This window comes from Xiphophorus hellerii, chromosome 4 (genome assembly GCF_003331165.1).
Source record: "Xiphophorus hellerii strain 12219 chromosome 4, Xiphophorus_hellerii-4.1, whole genome shotgun sequence".
Lineage (NCBI taxonomy): Eukaryota > Metazoa > Chordata > Actinopteri > Cyprinodontiformes > Poeciliidae > Xiphophorus > Xiphophorus hellerii.
In genome coordinates, this window is record NC_045675.1 from 14,586,244 (window position 1) to 14,606,091 (window position 19,848).

The window sequence follows — 19,848 nt, forward strand, 5'->3', positions numbered from 1 at the left end:
AAATAAGTGTCTAAAAGTCAATCAGTTTCTTGATATTTAGCAAACTAAACAATTTTGGTAATCCTCAGAGGCAAAATATAGGAAAAGTTTAGCTTTACTTAATGTTACACTTTAAGAAAAATATGGTTTGTCTCACTATTGGTTTAGGCTGCATATCAAATGGCTTAAGGGACAGAGAGGATGAAATTAAACATACACAAATCTTGGCCTTGTAATCATGTTCCAGGACATAATGAAATGTTTTAAGTAGTAATATCTGCCTATAGGGTGGAACAAATTTTTCTTTGGTGAGTGGAAAGTAGATGTTCCTCTATGTGGCAGAGAGAGGAAAATCTACCTCTGATCTCAAACCGATCTTTCAACATGAGAATTTTTTTTTTCAAATATACACTACCAAGTTTCATAGATGATATTGAAATTAAATACCCATTTCCTCTCACAATATTTGTCTTAGGCATGCGGGCTGTTATTTTCACTCAACTGCCTTTACTTTCGCATATGCAAACCTCTACTACCCACTCGCTCTCTCTTGTCTTTTGATTTTAGCATGGAGGCCGATCGTTACATGAGTGATGGTACCCATCAGTGTAGTGCATGTGCTGTAAAACTGTCAGCTGCTGACAGATTGACTGACACCGTCAAACCTTCGATTACCAGCACAAAGCAGGCTGGGTCGGAGGAAAAACTTGGTATAGTGAAAGAGATGAACCGAGTAAGAAAAGGAAACACAAGTGCGTTGAGATGGTTATGTTTTATTTTTGCTTCCTTCTGTGATCACAGATCAAATCTGGCACTAAACTTAAACCATAAAACAAACATTGTTGGTTTTTAAAGAGAGCGCAATGAAAGAGATAAAAAGAATATTGATATAAAGACAGGGAGCATTCCCTGTGTAATTTCTAGCAGCTGTTGATTCAAAGGAAAAAACTTTATTTGGTCCAGATGGTCTCAGTCAGTCGCAGAATGAGAAAGCTGACTTCATTGGCTCCAGCCATGTGTTTTTCCTCCTGACAGAAATTAAACTGGTCGTTCGTTTGTCACAGCTCACTACGCAGCTTAAAATGTAGCAATGAACGTTCCTTGGTGATAATGCACCATAATTACTCAAACGCCTGTTCTTTATCTGCAGCACAGGAAGGGCATAGGGAACGCTTTCCTCACGTGGGATTTTAAAACCTTAAAAGTCCGTGTGATCTTCAGAAAAATATCCGAGACAGTGACAAGTATTGTTCTCTTTGAGGTGGCAGAAATCCGTAAGCCTGTCACTTTCTCACTCGGGACTTTACAAGAATAAAGTAAGGGTTAACAGGCTCTTTCTCATGACGATTTTAAGGTCTGTTGTGCAATATAAGTACTGTAAAAAACTCTTTACCTTCAATTATAACATGGCATACAAATTATTGATAGGTGATACATGAATTTATTTTAGCAGTGTGATGATATTGATTTCCTCTTGGTCCCTTTGTAAATGAACCTTACTGCACATTGCAAAGAGAGAGCCTGACCCCTCACGAAACAGGTGAAAAATCTCTTTACTGTGTAGGTGTGGAAAGCTTAACGGTGGCCTCTTATAGTCAGTTCAACAAAAAAATCTGTCATTTATCGGAAATAAAAATAAGATCTTCTCAGCAGCTAAGGAGGTGAAAGACAGTGGCTTAAAAGAAGCTGAGTCACAGCAGCTGAAACCGACAAAGTTGAAAAAAAAAATATCCACCGGCAGACTTTTAAAGTCTATGCTGCACATCCAAAGGTGCTCATGAATAGGGCGGAAAGAGACAGGCATGTATAACTGATGTCCGGATGTGACCTGCGATGCTTTGACGCAAATTTCCACTACATCTCTTTCCTGTCGCTGCTTGGTGAATCATGAAAAGCTATGTTTGAATATGAATGCCCCAAACTGGGCTAGAAGTTCAGTCTGGTCATGCTTCTTTGTGACAGAAATGACAGAGACCTGCTTTATAGCTAAGTTTCACTCCAAAATTCTTGAATCTTTTGAACTCCGCATCAACTTACCTCCCACTCTTTGTTAGAATAGAGACCGATGATTCATTTAGCCATTTCAGATGCCTGTAGTTCAAAAGCTGCCAAGAAAAAGATTTGGTTTCTAACCAGAAGGTTAATGTTACTTCAAAGAAAATCACATTCATGCTTTCCTACGACATCAATTATTATTATTTTTTTTTTGTTTTGAAAAAGTCAAAAATTTGGCATATGTGTCATAGTCTTCACTCTTGATTGGGGCGACTGTGGCTCTTTGGTAGAGTAGTCGTCTTGCGATCGGAAGGTTGTAGGTTCGATTCCAGCTTCCTCCTGCCACATGTCGATGTGCCTCTGGGCAAGGCACTTAACCCCAAATTGCCTACCGATCTGCGTATCGGTGTATAAATGTGTGTGTGTTTGTGAGCGCTTTGAGTGGTCAAAAATGACTGGAAAAGCGCTATATAAGTTCAGTCCATTTACCATTTGATCAAAAAAAGAATGCTATTGTTGTGTTTATGCTTATTATTTTGGCCAACATGAAGTAGCAAAAAACGGTAAAGAAGTAGGATATGTGGTTTTAAAAACCTCTGGTTTCAATTGCATGCACATTCAAACTATTAGAAAATTATCAACACCATGTGTCATTTCCCTTCCACTACACAACTTAACAAAATTTTACATTTACTTTTTTGGTTGTAATCTGAAAAGATTTGAAGAGGTTCAATGATAGTTTACATGCTTGTGTGTAGACACAAATATGTATTTAAATACATACATACATCAACTAAAAAAAAAGGACATGACCGATGGTAATTTTTCAACTCAACTCTTCAGTAGGTGTAGTGCAGCCCCAGATTGTGAAACACTGGTGTCAGCCACATTGTACCCTATTCTAAAAACACAGGATGTGATTGGTTAATTCTTTCTTTCCACTTGTCTATCTTTAGCACTGACTTACCCTGATGATCTACGGATCACTTGCTAGAATAATGCTCAAAACATCCTCCAAGATAAGACCTGATTGTTGCATAAGTCATGTCTAATATTAAAAGGGGAATTTCCATGAAAAGTTCTTTATGACAAGCTCTTATAATCTCTTCCGGTTCATAACTTATGTTCGATTAGATTGTATAGTTAGAATTTACATTTCTGTTAAAGAAATTACTATTGGACACCAAAATAAGAACACTTTTAATCTAAACCATGGTGCATGGTTTATTCCTTTTATAACAGGAACAGTTGCATATATGTTGACAGAAATGAAAACATGTACATGTATCTTTTGTTTAGGTATACACCTTTTTGGCCCCAAATGTGTTGCTTGTTTTATCTATTTTGAAACATAAACACCCAAGGCAAAGCAGTTCTTAAAACTCTTTATTTATAAGTTAAATACAATATGCTATCTTTCTCTTATCCACTCCTTTGCTCGAGTATTAGAAAATTTAACTGAATCAGTGAAAAGAAAAACCATGTTAAAGGCTACTGACATGAACATGCATTTGCATCTCAGGAAATGTGTCAGTAAAAAGGGACAGTCCCCAGACCCCAAGCTTTGGAACATTTTAACCTTATTTCTTTACTGATGCTGTACAATAACAATTGAATAACCGTTGAAGAAAAATTTGACTTTTTTATTTTAAGTTTGAAACTCTAAGCCTCGGCAGTTTTTTTTTTTTTTAATCTTTGCTATTTTCCATCATGTTACTCAATGTTATATTATCTGTTTCCCTTTTCCAGTTTCATTGCATTAAATTTCCAACAGTTGTGATCTGTTTTTCCATCTTTCACAGATCAAGAGTTCACAAGCTCTTTAGATGAAAAATGATCTGCACAAGATGAAGCATCAGCAAAAAATACATGACACATTGCCAACGTGCTCTTGCTCCTGTTGTCGGTATTAATAATTCAGCTACTAGGTCATAACTTTATTTTTAATGTATAATTGAGGCCGCCAATGATGACTGTTCTTCAGCCATTTATACTGTGAGTGATTTTTAAACAATAAGCAGCAAAGCCATTAAGCTTTTAACATCAACTGTTTTTCCCACTCTAGAAGATGGAGGAGTGGGAAGTCTAGGTGGCTTGTGGCCTGTGAACTGTTTCAGTTCTGTGCCTTCTGTATATTGATGTGAGCAGTGGGCTGCTTTGGGGTGAACAAGTCTTTGTAGTTGTTGCTATTGTAAACATGGAAATGTTAAAATGATATTTGTGGGGAAGCTGCGGTAAGCAAAGGAAGAAGTGTAGACTCCACATTAAAAAAAAAAAAGTGTGGTTTGAAAAGGAAGAGGGTCTCAGCTGAGGTGTAATTTTAGTTCATGGATTCCTGAATACATCTGAGGCATGGCAGAGCTTTTCAGTTTACTTGGGTGCTTATTATTTGTTTATTTTTAAAGTTTGGTGGATTAAAATACACTGTCTGTGAATGTAAATCTTTAGTTCTCTGAGCTTTGCTCAAAACAACTTTAAAGGATATCCTCAATCACACTAACATTTCTTTTTTTTTCTGCCACTTAATAACACACATGGACACAAAAGCAATAAATGGCTGGCCAAAGTGAGAGTTCATTTAATAAAGTAACTGAAGATGACTGTATTTATGAATACAAAGTTTATTTATTTATGAATACACAAACTAAAAACTGAAGTATAGATATTTTTTAATAAGTGCATTTCTGAACATTTTATTTTATCAATGTTTTGTTGTATTACTCCATTGATCGTCAGAATAATCTATAGATCACTCGATTACTTGTTTACAACAGTCCTACTGTCAAAACAATGATTCATGTTTTTACATAAAATTCTGACACTCCTATCATAATGTCACTGTTACAATTGACACTCATTTATCCCGTCACCTGATATGATTTGACTAATTGTAGTTCCAGTTTTCTGTTAGCATTTGACAGTAGTGTTGTCTGGATTGGACTTCTTAAGCTGTTGTCTTTCTACATAAAAGTCCAAAGAGTTATGCATTCAGAGACGGTATGTATTCTGAATGTCTTTCATTGTAGCATTTTTCTAATGTCTCACACCAGATTGTCTGTTTTCTTCTTACCTATGTCTTCAGCAAAGCATTTCCATCCATATTTTACTGGATAATTTGCTTTTTTCTTATTGTGAACTGTAAACCCAAGAGATGGTTCTGCCTGAAAATCCGAGGAGCTCAGCTGTTTCTAAAATATTCACACCAGCTCGTCTGGAAGAAACAACCACGTTAGATTGAAAATCACTCAAACGCCCATTTTTTTTATTGTGATACTTGGCTTACATGTCAGTAAGTGATCTTCCCCACCATGATGCCTAAATGCATGGAGTTGTGGTCATGTGGTTGGTTGATTCATTAATAGTGTTAAATGAGGAATTGAACAGGTATACCTAATCAAATATCTGCTGGACGTACAGTTTTTCCTTCATATTCTACTTTTTTTTTTCCACAAAGAAAATTGTACTAACTTATTATTAAAAACAGGAAGAAAAAAAGCTACTTCTTCAATCACACAGAAAAGCTGGTCAGAATGTTGAAGTTTACAAATAGTTCAAGACTGAAATTACATATTTGTTTCTGTAAACTTTTTTTTAAATATTTGACGTATCAGATAATCAAATTTAGACAGTAGTAACAGCAACGATTTCCCCTGAAAAAAGGACCTAAGAAGTGTTTCTCTTTAACTCTACTCAACACCCTTCGTAACTGTACTAAAAATATTCATAAATTGATGTTATGTGAAGTGTGACTAACTAATATACTAAAGGGAGTTCATCAAACTTTGCAGAAAATTAAGTTCAAGAACTTAAAATAGGGATTAAAAGATATGATAGACAGCAGTGCTATTTATGTCTCTTTGTTGCATTAACGCCAGTTACTTATCAGTGTACTCTAAGAATATACTAAGTAGAATTTACTTTCTTTTGTTTCTTACAGTACTGTATCATCCTGTTTATAAATGTTGATTTAGTCATCTATATGAACTCATCAAATCACCAAATAAATGGCTTTATCAATTTTGGTATTTTATTTATAATTTTACTGTTATTTTTTTCATGTGGAATGATAAGAGATACAAGAACTAAATTAATTGTGGATTTTGAAAAGTTAAAAAGGGATAAGGATATACCCTAAGGCTTTAAAATACACACACATTTTCCTAAATAGTTTTTTTTTTTCAAAACTCTATTTCTCAAAAATGGTGTCCAGCATGTTTTAGATGTTCCCCTTTCACCACTCCTTAACTAAGTAAATGGTTCATCATTAGATCTTTGAAGATCCTGACAGAGGAGATAATTAATTCACTAATTAATCTGTGTTGCAAGTTCAACCGTGCTTAGGGACAGTTAAACTTAACAGGGAATTTACCTGAGACACTGTATTGGCACCACTGAGATCTTCAACAAGTCTCTGGAACTGTGTGTGATTACATCCTGCTTCAAGTGCTCTACCACCATCCTGGTTCGCAAGAGATATTCAGCTTCAGGATTGAACACTGAGCCACCTTGATATCTGTTGTCATAAAGATCTTTGAACTGGTATTCGGGTGGAGCAGGGGAAAAACATGACACATGTATGGAGGCCTTGGTCCTCCACACGGCCGTCACAGGTTCAAGACCCAGCTCAGTGATCTATGCTGAATGTGTTCCCTCTCTCTCACAGTCTGCTTTCCTGTCTGACCACTCTCAAATAAAGGCCACTAGAGATGATAAAACCTTTTATTTATTATTTTAAACACCTGTTACTGAAGCATTTAAAGGTAGCAAGTGAGACTCACCATCTTCTCCTCCACAAGAACCAACAGCACCCCTGGTGGGTGTTCTCTCCCCACTCCACTTCTCTCTTTATACAAATAATCTCACCAGACCAGATTATGAAACTCCCACAGTTTGTAGATGACATTGATCTGATTCCAGGACAATAATAATCTGCATACAGACAGGAAGTGAATTGACTTGTCGACTGGTGTGGACAGGAAGTTTTGACCACACCAGGAAATTAATAGAACTTAACCCTCTCAAGACCATGGACATGAAGGTCAACTTCCTGTGAACACCCTCCATGCCACCGCCCCTCACCATCCTCAACAACATATTGTCTACTGTAGATCATTTTTGATTCCAAGGATCCACTCTTCCTAGGGAGCTCAGATGGTCCACACACATACACAACCACAGTAGAGACTGCTACTAATCTTCTACACTTCCATACTCTGACATGTGACTGACCATCACGTGGCTCAGCCACAAAGCAAGACAGGTCCAAACTGAAACCAGAGAGGCCTGATCTTTCCTACATCTGTACAGACATAAGGTCAGGAAAGGGGCACCTAAAATATCTGCAGACCCATCTTCCACAGAAACTGTTCCTCAAAACTTTTATGGGATATTTTATCATGTTCAAACTCTCTGTCCAACATATACTGGTTTATTGTGTTTTTATACTGGTTTATTGTGGGGTTTTTTTAAATGCTGACAAAAAGGCTAAAACTGGATAATTATAAAATCCAAAAAGCAAAAACAAGACATGGTCCAGTGAATCTCTCCTATTTATTAATCTTTTGTTTGACACTGATGTTATTACTTTGTCTTTTGGGCTAAATTCTGAAGACATTAACACTGCAAATTCCTTTATATATTTTTATAGTCCTGCAACATACAGGAGTGTGTGTTTGGGAATAATCTATGCTGTATCCTGTATTCGCTTGGTTTGTTCCTAAGATCAAGGTGGCTGGTTTAATTGAGCCTGTACTGGACCTGGGCCTAGGAGAACAGGCAGATGAGCATTGATAAACTATGAAATGGTTCCAATAAAACCAATCAATGAGGCTTTGTGAGCAGCTCCCACAGGGTTTTGATTTCTTTCTCAAACAACAATCCAGGATTTCTGTTCTTCAAAGGCAAACCCCGTTTTCTCCATTATTGTTGTTCCTTTCCCCATGTTTGAGTGATGTCACCCAGGTCGATTGCATCCATGTCCATAAAGGCTCTCCCACACTTGAGTCACCCGGGAGACAGCTTCTGTCAGTCCGTGCAGTGGTAACAACAACCAATAAAGGTCAATCTCCCATGGTAATGGCCAATTGGGTTTGTTCCCATTATTGGTCCTCTGAGTTGTGGTCAACAGATGGAGGGCTGGCATCACTGCACCAAGTTGCTTACCAGCCTTCAGAAAACAGAGCTCTGTATCTAGGCATAGCTGTGTGGTTGTATTCTGTCTCTCTCCTGGTGTGCTTTGGCCTGTACATTACTTCATCATATGCAGCTTCTGTTTAAGCAGAACAATCGCAGTGAAGTCATAGGAGTTTTGCTACTGAGGGCTAAGCGTCTAACCATTTCATCTAATTGCCTCATTAATGATTCACTGGTGTTAGGCTGCTCTAGCACTTCGCTGTGGGGAGCAAATTGTTCTGATTGGTTTGCCTCTGTCAATTATTGATGAAGCAGAGAGCTGAAGTGCTAACACCTGGCTTTGGAGGTCCAAATGGCCCTGCAGTTCTATCACACTGTTATCACACAGTCTGAGAGAGCATTCTGTCTTGAAAGGCTTGAGACCTGCCGATTGTTGTTCTCAGTCAGTGGTTGGAGAAAGCCCCATGTGAACAGCTAATATCTTGTCAGTTGAGAAGATATTAAATGACGGAACCAAGCTGGAAAAAACACAGTAACTGTTAGTTGGAACCATAAAAACCCAAAGGCTGCGGTGACACAACAACAAAATCTATTTGGATAACTTAAAGGTTAGGTTACTTTATTCATACAGAAAGGTAGATTTGTTTTGCAGGGGTACAAAGCATACATATCTATGCACAAACACTGTAAAATGTAAGAACGCATCAAATAACTATTCACAAATATTAGTGATAGAGGCTCTGTCATAATCAAAACGAAGCAGGACAAATGAGAGGAGAGTAAAACCTGATTTTTTTTTACATAAATAACGTGTTGAAATAATAATTGTACTATTAGGTAAAATTTGTTGAGCTATTGAGAGCATCAGTGTCAAATCAGTTTGTTCATTTCAACAACATTAGTAGGAACAAAGCTGTTTTTAAAGCATCTTGTCCTACATTTAGGGACCAGGGACTCCCTGTAAAGGTGGTGAAAATCTTTTAAAAGAGAAAAGGCCATCTGCTGTACCTGGCTGATGTACAGGGATGTAACTGATTGTTTAGACAACAGCTTAATCTGGTGAAGAGCACTGTTTTCACTCAGTGTTGCTTGACCAAACCATGACACCAAGGGAAAGGATCAAAACTGATTTAATTAAAGAGCGGTAAATCATGGTAATTATGGTTTGATCAAAATTAAATATAATCTATATAGTTATGGCACCTAATCTTATTACTTGTTATAACCTGAGCTACCAGGAGCATGTAGATATCAAATAGGTGGGGTTCTAGGATTGAATCTTGAGGTACCCTGCATGTGTCCACTCCGATGAGAAGTTACCTATTGAACCAAATAAGGTACTGTAGTTTAGATAAGATTCAAACTAGTTATGGACTGTACCAGAGAATCTGATTCTGTTGTGGTCGACAGTGTCAAAAGCTGCACTGAGGTCCAACACTGTGTATGTGGATAAAATTAAACACTTGCACTGGGGCATTCTCAGTACTGTCTCAGAATTGGACTGTCTGAGTACTGGACTAAATGAGATCCAAGCAGTAGTCTTTGCTAAGAAACTATTTGACTGTTGAAACAGTTTTTAGGTAATTTTGCTGATGAATGAAAGGTCAAAAATTGGTCTTTAATTCAGCAGTGGTCACTTGTCCTTTTTTATCAGCCCTCAGACTTTGAGAGAGAAGGTGAGCAGGCAGTGGGACATACAGCAAAGATCTCAAGGTCTGGGATCAAACCAAAGACTACTGCATCATAGATTATCAGCCTCCATATATGAGGCCCACACTCTGCTTCTACACCACCCTATCTAGTCTTTCTTAATGGTGAATGCTGAACACTGACCTCACCTTAGCCAGGTGAGACTCGCAGTGCAACATAAGGTGTTCTGAATAATTTTGTGACATCTTTAATGAGTTACTGATGTGATCTTGAAGTAACTGATTGATCAGTATTTCTTGTGATGGTTTACTACTGCTCCTTTTGTGAAGAATTATTATGTGGTCCGCTGGAGTCTTAAAGACAAGTACATCATCATTCAAAATATTGAAAAAAGTTCATAGAGGAGAGAGAAGACCTTTACCATCTTTTAGTTTGCCATGTGTAGTCAAACACATTGTGTTTCATTTCTTCATTTTACTGGCCTGGAAACAATCAGGCCTGGATGCAGCTCATAAAATTTCACCAAATAATTGGATTCAGTTGAGTCCTAATTTCGCAAGGGGGATAATAAATATTTTCACATGGGGCCAAGTTGGTTTGGATTGTACTATTTCCTTTAATGAACGGTATTACAGAAGACTACTCTGTATTTACTAAGGGTATCTTTAGGTTAAAATTTATTTGATGATCCAAAATGTATGACAAAACAAGCAATAAAAGAAGAAATATGTATCGGGAGGAAATACTTAATCAGAGCATTGTACATGTTTATATATTCATGATTTACAGGAATGAGGGGAAGTGTAATAGTATGCAATGCAGTGTCAATAGTTTCTTTGTTTGTGGTGATTTATAATAGGTGCAGGATGCACCTTTACAGTAGGGTCATGTAATTGGATCTCCAGTAGGCAGTAGCTGAATTCCACTGCAGTCTCTGTGTCTAATGGCCCACCCACAGGCACTACTCCTGGCAACATGAATCATCCTCACACACTGTGTGTTGTTGAACAATCACACTGAACTTTGTATGGTTTCAAACACAAATCTAGTAAAAAACTGTACTTTGGCTTTGTATTTGGATAAACCACAAACAGATTGAATGATATACAGTAGATATAAAGTAGACACGCTGTTCAGGAATTTGCTCGTCTTTCTTTGGCCTTAATTAAAGCTGATTAAGGAGTCACCCCCCATGCTGATACCACTGTCACCCTGAATCTCAGCCAAGCTGGCTCGCAGTGTACACTCACAGGGTGGTCACTCTGTCTTTGTTTTTAAACTGGCACTGGTGACAGCAGAGCCCACGTCTTTCTCAAAATGCAGTGCTTGTGACTCACTGTATGTGTGTGAGCATAGACCCTTGAAGACAAGACTGAATCAAGGCAATTGTCCTGAATATCTCATATTTTGGAGTTCACTCACTGTGTCGCAGTAGATCTTCTGAGTGTGTTTATTTCTGAGCATGCATTACAGCACAACTCTATAGTGTGAATCTCAATTTAATGTGTTTTCCTCTTTCTGTTATAGATAACACAACAAGGATTATGATGGCATCCAAGTGGCTGACCAGTTGCACCAAGAAACCTACAAAGCACAAAGTTAATAATGAAGAACTTCAAAGAAGACCGTCTAGATTCTCTCAAAACCCCCACATTGAAGATCTTGAAAGTGGCATTTTCTCTGAATTCCCTCCTTGATATTTTACCTGCAGCTTTTTGTACAAAACAAGACAAAAGAAAAAAAATAAGAGACTCATAATCATGAGATGATTGAAAACACCAGATAAATACTTTCGAAAGACTATTTTCTTTTGAGTGCGAAGATCAATGATGCATGCTACTGTAAATAAATCATGAAAACAACCTTTTTCCTGAAACAGGCAGCATACTCAATTGTTGTCACCAAATTCATAAACCTTATTACTGTGGAGTGAGTGCTCATGAATTGATTTACCTCACAAAACCTGAATACATTTTATGAGTCAAAAGCCCATGAAATGTTCATTTTAAGTATAATTTTATTGTCTTTGGTATCATTATTTGATATGTAAAAGTATCGCTCTTATTTTTATTTTTTAAGCAACAGCCTAGTCTTCCTATCTAATATCCACATTAATATATGTAAATAGAAATGAGTGAAAGCAGCAGCATGGACAAGACTATAGTTTGCATTCCCCAAATTGGTAAACCATTCAGTATCTCAGTATTTTATAATTAAATTTTTTTTCATTGTATTTGAGTAGATGCATAAAGGGATTAATTATAGGTCTCTAACACCAGGAATACATTTGGTTTTGTCTCTATCTTGTAATGGGGAAAGACAAGGTGAATGGGAAATGCCATCAATCCACTGGCCTGACAAAACCACAATGTTCAGCATTTCATCTATGATTTAATGTTAGTATTGGACATTTTCTCCTTGTATGTAATTTGTGTATTTCCAATGCAATAACTGTGCCCTCCTTCTAAATGCCCATAACTGCTGTAAGCAAAGCTGCTGTCTTATTGGGACACATTTTTCTTTGCACGGTTCCAAACTGTGCTCTACACCTGAGCCTACACATGGGGAAGCAAAATGGAATTCCTGCAATGTGGACATGAGGAGTTATCCTCCGTCTTCCATGAACTTTGATGATAACCAAATGCACTGACAGATGAAACACCTAGCCAATGAACAGATGACCTCAATGATTAGTCCCTCACTGGCGAAGGCAGATAACATTTGCATGGACAACAGAGGAAAGCTATTGTAACTTGTTGGACAGCAATTCTCCGCCACCGTGCATCCTCTCTACCTCTTAAGAAATTCATGTCCTACCAGTGACTCCCTATGTTATCCCCACAGTCCACAATTTTGCTGCATGAAAAAAATGAGAGCCTCATGAAGGAAGTTCAGCACTGATTCCTGTATAGCAATGGAGAAAACATCAAATATTCACTTAAAAACTAATACACTCATTGCTTGTTGCTGTATATATGTACACTAGGATGAGTCTGTGTAGTCTCAGATGCTGTACTCTGCATGTTAACTTGTAGATGGAACATAACAACTACTCATAGTTGAGTACATGCACATAGTCAATCAGTTGACTGACTGAACCAATGTACACTCTTTCTTAATTTTCTATCCCCTTTTTTCTGTTTCTGAAAATGTACAGTAGTGTACGAAAAACAATTTTTTTGTTCCCCCCACACTTACCTGCAGAGCTGATAAATCTAAACACATTAAAGGAAAGCACACCCTCCCTTCTAATGTCAGGCTGAAACTTGGCCATGGCAAGCATGAGGAGGAGAATAGAAAGGGGAGGCAGGCTGGGTTGCTCCAGTTAAGTGGCAGCAAACAAAGTGGCATGCGGCGTCCTGCCAACAACTGTCTATTCATCTTGTGTCAAAAGGATTTGCACATTTCAATGAGTCTACACACTGACAGAGAGGTCCAAGAGGAGAGAGTAAGAGGAAAGGCAGGGCTTTAGAGAAAGGATAGGGAGGAAAAGAACTAAATTTACTTAGACAACGTTGAAGAATTTTAGAGATCCAAACAACTACATGATAATTTTTTTCTGACCTCCTTGGAGAGCTCAACAACCCCTTGACCTCAAATTGTTACACCATAATGTAACTCTCTGGGCTACTATGACCTCACGTCCTGTCTGAGGTTAACTTTCTGTTAATGAGCAGACCCCTTAGCTCAACCAGATGTTCAATCTTGTGGTCAAATACCTGTTACCCTCTGTGATTTTTTATTTAAACCCTGACAGCTGCATTTGCTTAAACTTCTAGAAATAGTGACAGAACTTCCCCAAGTAAAAATAAAAATGACTAAAGGAAATACAGTATAAACTCTTAAGACTCTTGAGATCAAGAGTTTTACTTTTCAGACAGAAAATGATACAGGCATGACTAATTCCTGCACATTAATTCAGAACACACTCTAATACACAGATGTTTTTAAGCAGAAAATTTGGTTAGATGTGACGTTATGTCCTACTGTTGAGACCATGAAGGTACACAGTTTTAGTCAAATTTTGCACATTGAACAACATGAAGTATTTACAGTCAACTCGTAAACAAATTTGGGCTCATGTCTTAGCAGTGATTAGTTAAAGAAGATTTAAAACACAAAAAGGATGAACATGACAGTCAAATAGGAAACAGGTGAGAAGAAACAAGACACTGAGTGAGTCTCTCAGACTCAAACCTTCCATGTTTTTAGACATTAAACAAAGTCCCATTTCTTTTAAGATATACCAGTATGTGACAGGATAAGATGTTTTTTCTAATAGATTTGGATGAAGGCTTCACACTCACATGGAGAATATAGGGTTGGACACCTCCACATGTAGATCTGGGTGCACACAAATACACAGTAAGTATTTCCCTGGTCTTTGGCTTACACAATCTCATATACACATGTTCAAACCATGTTAATCAAAACAGCAAGACTATAAGTAAACAGATCGCCTACATAATGGGATTGTTCAGTGTGTAAACAATAGGCTGTTAGCGTAATCACAGGTCAAAGATATATTACCCAGAGAGCTATGTTGTATGTATATTATCATGATGGATATTGTAGGAGGGAGGAGGGGTGCAAGGGCACTACGATATTGAGCCTTACTGATTCCGATTTACCCCCTATTGGGCCCCATCCGCTGCCTTCTCTCGTCTGCTGCCTTATTCAAGCCTCACTTAATCAGCCTCCCGTTTTTTCTTCATATTCTTTCCCCCTATTTCTTAGAAACTTGGCTCCCCTTTTTCTCAGCCACTGATTTTTTTTATAATACCGGATTTCTGTCTTTATCAACTATACCTTTTATCCTTTCATCTCTTTTCCATCGCCCTCTTTTTCTGGACAGATATAATCGGCTTCAGCAAAGTCATCAATCCCTCTCTTTAGTCAGTGGGGTACGAGGATAAAGAAGCCCCTGCAATCTTGTTTTTTTCTGATTAAGCTAACAGAAGCCTGAGTGATATTGACCTTTTTAAGTTGCTACACCCATGTCTGAAAGATAAACAAGAGCAAGAAGCAGAAAGATGTTTTGTTGTTCCATGCTGATTGAGGAATTATTTTTACGGGCAGCTGCTCTTTCAGCTCAGTGCCGGTTAACTTTTCTCCACTTTACTTGACTACTATTTTCCTCTTATATTTGGGTAAATAAGGCCATACTGTGTGATTATCTCTGAACAGTTTGTGAGTGTGATCACTGGCTAACCTATGTGCACTTTATGTTTCTGTGCAGCTTGAGGTAGACACATTGGGCCAACATATAGAGTACACCTGTAGGCATGAATAATGGAGAAGAACATCACAAATCTAGTCAAGGCTATTTATGCTTCCTGTTCAGTTAGGAATCAGAACATCCAAAGTCCAGGACAGATATAAAACAAAAATGCTCCTTGAAGTTGCAGCTTGAACTGTGAAGTCAAAGTTTGCACATTAGCTCCCAGTATTTAATCTGTTATGGCTGGGGAGAATATATGATTTAGTAAAATTTGTAAGTAATGAATTTTTGTATCTCAATAAACCAGTGGCACGCCTATTACAACATACCTTTGTTGGTGTAGTATATAAAAAATGAAACAGGAAAGAAAATATATTTTAAAAAATATCTGTCATAAATGCTAATTTGAGTTAGCGCCAAAACAAAAAAAAAAAGGAAATCCCAACGCTTTCTGCCTTGCAAATAGAATGTGTTCAACTCAGGTGTAATGTAACTCCTACTTCCAAAACAAACTTAAGACAGCTTATGTCCCACAGTGCATAGGCCTAACCAGTTCAGTGGCAGTTGTTTACGCGACAGCAGTGTAATACTAATCTTGAATAATCCATTTATAACATAATTTGTAACAACATCAGCCACTTAATACTGCTTGGCCACTGGTTTGAGTGAGGTAGTGGGAGTGGAGTCAAAGGTGAAAGGATTACACAGAGCAGCAACCCATGTCAACCGCTTTTGTTTAATCCTGACCAATAGGCTGAAGTAAAACTTCTGATAAATGATTCACATAAACCATCTCTAAACAATGCAGGCACCCCCAACTGTGTGAGCTGTAACTCATTTAGCTGTTTATGGTAAAAAAAAAATTTAAAAAAGGAATTTAAAAAAACAGCTTGATGAGTGATAGATGGTGATGCAGAGATACTATGGGTTAGAGCTGCTTTATTAGACAAGCCACAGCAAAGACAGAGAAGGCCTCCTTATGTCACAGAGCTAATAACTGGAATGAATAATAGACGTTGTAAAGCCCTGACTCCCTCCTTATTCTGCCCCATACATAAGCTTGAGCTCTATGTGGGCAGTGAGCCACCAAGCCCTTCGCAAAAATGAGATGGGCTCCCAAGAAGATTGGGGGTGAAGGTGGGGGTGGAGAGAATCGGATTAACCAAAATGCCTCAATTGTAGGAAATGCTTGGGGCTGACCTTAGTGTAATGCCACTGACAAATGCTGTAAACTAAATCCTTAGTTTCTGATTAGGCAATCATGGAAACCAGAATTAACTGTGGTGAAATTGCTCAAATCTGTACGTATGTTTTTTTATGCAAATGTTTATGAAAGACTTGGGATTTATGCTTAATACCTTTATTGCCACTGGAGAAACAAATAAACAGGAGAGCAATAAATTGCTAGAAGCTGTCAAAAGGTACCATTTCAGTCAGCACAGTTTGACTGTGCAGTCTGGCTTCTGACAGCTTTATTTAGTCTTTAGCACCTGAGCCAGAAAGCAGAGAGCAAATTGTTGGCACAAAAAGTAGCTTAACTAGATTCCAATCTGCCTTCTTTGAGAAACAATTGATGTAGCTAATGCACATGAAAAACAAGGAGCAGGTTTTTGGTCTGTGTTTACTTTACTTGAGGATCAAACACAAAGGGCCAGGAAGAAAGGTAACAGTCTAGATTTAATTTTAATCTTTTCCTGCTATCTGAGCCTGATCAGATGGCATGACTACTGAAATGATGTTTCAGCTTGTCTTCAGGGTGTAAAATACAGATTAAAGGGGCTCAACTGCTTCTTTAATGGAGGCGTGCTGTTCTCCCTGCTGTGATCAGGGTGTAATCCTTCAGTTTTAAAAGAAGTGAAAAGTTTGTGGTGTCCAGAAAGTTACAAATATGTCCCTTCTGGCCCCCCTACAGAGCTGAGAGTGGTAGACAGCAGGGGATAACCATATGTCTTCCAACTGTGTTTCAAAGCTCCCATCGTTTGCTAGCTAAATTATATGATATCATTATATACACCAGGCAAAAAATAGAGAGCTATCGTTATGCATCTCAATGTGCAAAGTAAAACGTAATGTTTTCAAAACTAAGGTTTCTTTAAATAGCAAAGGGACGTAACTTTACTTACTTTATGTTGATCATTTGGAAGGGTCAGCTCATCACTTTGTTTTTACATGCTTTTAAAATACTGTTGCTCGTGAACAATTAAAAGTTTATGATATCCCACCACTACGAGCCCCTTTGCTGTTGCTTGAGGTTAATTTGTGCTCACCCCTCATTTCAATTGTTCTGTGGTAAATGTCCACATTATTTCCCACATGTGCCTGAATGAGGGGTATGATTATCAAAAGGTAGACCTTATGGGTAGCTGTTATATTATCAAAGGGGTTGTAAGCTGCAGTAACAGATTCTGGGGTCTTATTGCTATGGCAATCAGCCCCTTGCCACTTGGCCTTTCCTGACCCCAGTCAGAGATAAGCTTTATGGGAAAGCACATTAACATACTCTGGCAGTCACCTCACTCCTTGATCAAAGGCAGTCCTGTGAAATCAAGTGTTTATGGACCCCTAGTGAGAGGACAGTGCTGCTGATTGCCCATATTAGAGGTTGACTGTAAATGAGCTGGAGATGGACAAAGGACTCGTAGCAGTGGGGAAAACTGAGGACGGGATACTGATGTTCTTGCTAAATGAGCAATAATTTTAATGACCCATGAGCAGGATACTCTTCCCTAAAAATACTGTCATTAGAATCACTAAATGGAAAATGTTTTTTTTGTTTGTTTTTTTAACAAACACTGTGTGTTCAAAAAATTTATTTCATTCATTATTTTAGATAAAAAAACAAAACAAAAGTTTCTCATTAGCTAATATGAAACATGCCTATACAGCCTAATACTGACACTTTGGAGCCAATGCATTATATTGTAAGTTTAAAAGAAATTATTTTATTTTACCATTGTCTTTTTTCTATTAAGATACATTGACGCTAAATGTCCTTTAGATTTGTTTTTAATTATTATTATTTCTTTTTTTACTCTTTATTTTAATACGGGCATTTTACTGTGGCTACTAAAAAGCATAGCATTTAAGAAAATAAAACAATGTTAGCTGCTGTGAGTGCCTGCTTACAGCCTGATCACTTGTGTAAAATCCTCTCAGCGTGTCTACAATGATGGATAGTGATAGCCCTGTGTCTTTGTACACAACAGGGGGGACCTACTGTTGTCACCGGACAGATACAGGGAGTTGCAAAGAGAAAGATGTAACCACAGCTTAATGTCCTTCTCTGGTGCTGTGCATGCTCTTTCCTATTTGCTTTTCCCTTCACGGCACGGTTAACATCGTAAATTAACCTTTCCAAGCCCCCTGTGCTTACAAGCTGGTGCACAATACAAAGGAAAAAATAGATCTTTGTTATGCAATGCGGATGGTGCTGGTCAGAGACACAGCCTGTTACAGTGTTCAGTTATTCCTTTTTTCAGTGATGGGGATAAAACAATATAAGTTGTTCAGTCAAGCATACTTTATGTGCATGTCCTGTGTACTCTGCAAATCCATACGAGGCTGGTTTCTGTTCTCCATCTTGGAAATGTAAATGAAACACGTGAAACAAAATGTACTCTAGGTCCTTCTTTTCTTAGGTCAATCTTGTAAATAAAATGTAAATAACAAACAGCTATGCATGCTAATGTACACGCAATTTGTTCAGGTACTTTTGTAATCCAGACTGCTCATATGGCATGTAATAATGACAAAAAGCAAAAGTGGAAACAGCATAATAAATTGTGAACAACAATATGGTTTGTAATGATGTCAAAAAGGGAAAAATATGTCTTAGCTGGTAATGTTTTCTTACTGATAAGTATTGCATTGGCCTGCCATTTACTCCAGTGCTGTGCTCATGTTACTTGATTTTTTTTTTTTTTTTTTTTTTCCCAAGAGGTGAGGTAAGGGCAAATATGATAATAAATTACCAGTCTGTGGAATAGTGTAAGTAGCAATCAAAATGAGGACAAGTTGGTGTTCTGGCTGTTTTGTGTTTAATTCTTGATTGCCACTGCATGCTGACATGCATACTCCTATTAATAGCTGAGTATGACACACAACAAATACAATTTTTCAAAACTGAGCTGCCATTAGAGTTGTGTCAGCAGAAAAGAAGGCACATCACCAGCTATATCAAGTGTAGTTTTGAAAGGATACGCTTCTGGAAATAAATGCAACTTACATGAATAGAACAATTATTTTTGCTGATTCAGATTTTTCCAATAATTACTAACATGGAAAGAGTACTCAAGTAAATAACATTTTTTTTTCATTTTGGAATTTGTTTCCGCTTTTGTAAAACAATGTTTAGTTAAAAAAAAGAAAAAAAAAAGATGTATATCCAAAATTTCTCTTTGCCCTAGAAGCTCTATTGTGACATTGCATGTAAGGAGCAATGGAGAAAACTGGATTTTTTTGCAGAGGGTGGGTGGTGGGGTGCTTTTTAAGAGTGTTTATTGTAAGCCATTTTAGAACCATGTTAAATCCCAAGGCACCCATGGTAGACGGAAGTATCTAATTTCTAACCTGTGCTAAAGATATTTTAAATTTAATAAATAAGTATTGTAACAAGAAAACATGTCAAGCTGTGTGATGTTTTCTCTCATTTATCCTTTAAATGTTTCCATGTAAAGAAAAGAAGAAAAAATAAGTTATTGAGCATGAATATAGAAACTGTAAACAACCCAAGCTTATAAAAAGTTTTTTTTTTTTTTTAAATCAAATTTTGACTTGCGTTTAACTATTATTTTAATTACATCTATGATGAAATGTAAAAATGGAGGAATATTGCATTTCACATCATCTCAACATATTGTTGCATATTAGAT

General features: G+C 37.4%; 1 protein-coding gene across 1 annotated transcript in view; it reads left to right on the top strand.

Annotated features, from left to right (window-relative positions):
* The window catches only part of mafa (MAF bZIP transcription factor a), a 90,236-nt gene extending 70,640 nt beyond the window's left edge, over positions 1 to 19,596 (top strand). Inside the window, exon 3 of the mRNA XM_032561089.1 lies at positions 11,284 to 19,596. The gene's annotated coding sequence lies outside the window, so the exon portion shown is untranslated. The remainder of the gene's footprint in view (positions 1 to 11,283) is intronic.
* Positions 19,597 to 19,848: the final 252 nt, after the last annotated feature.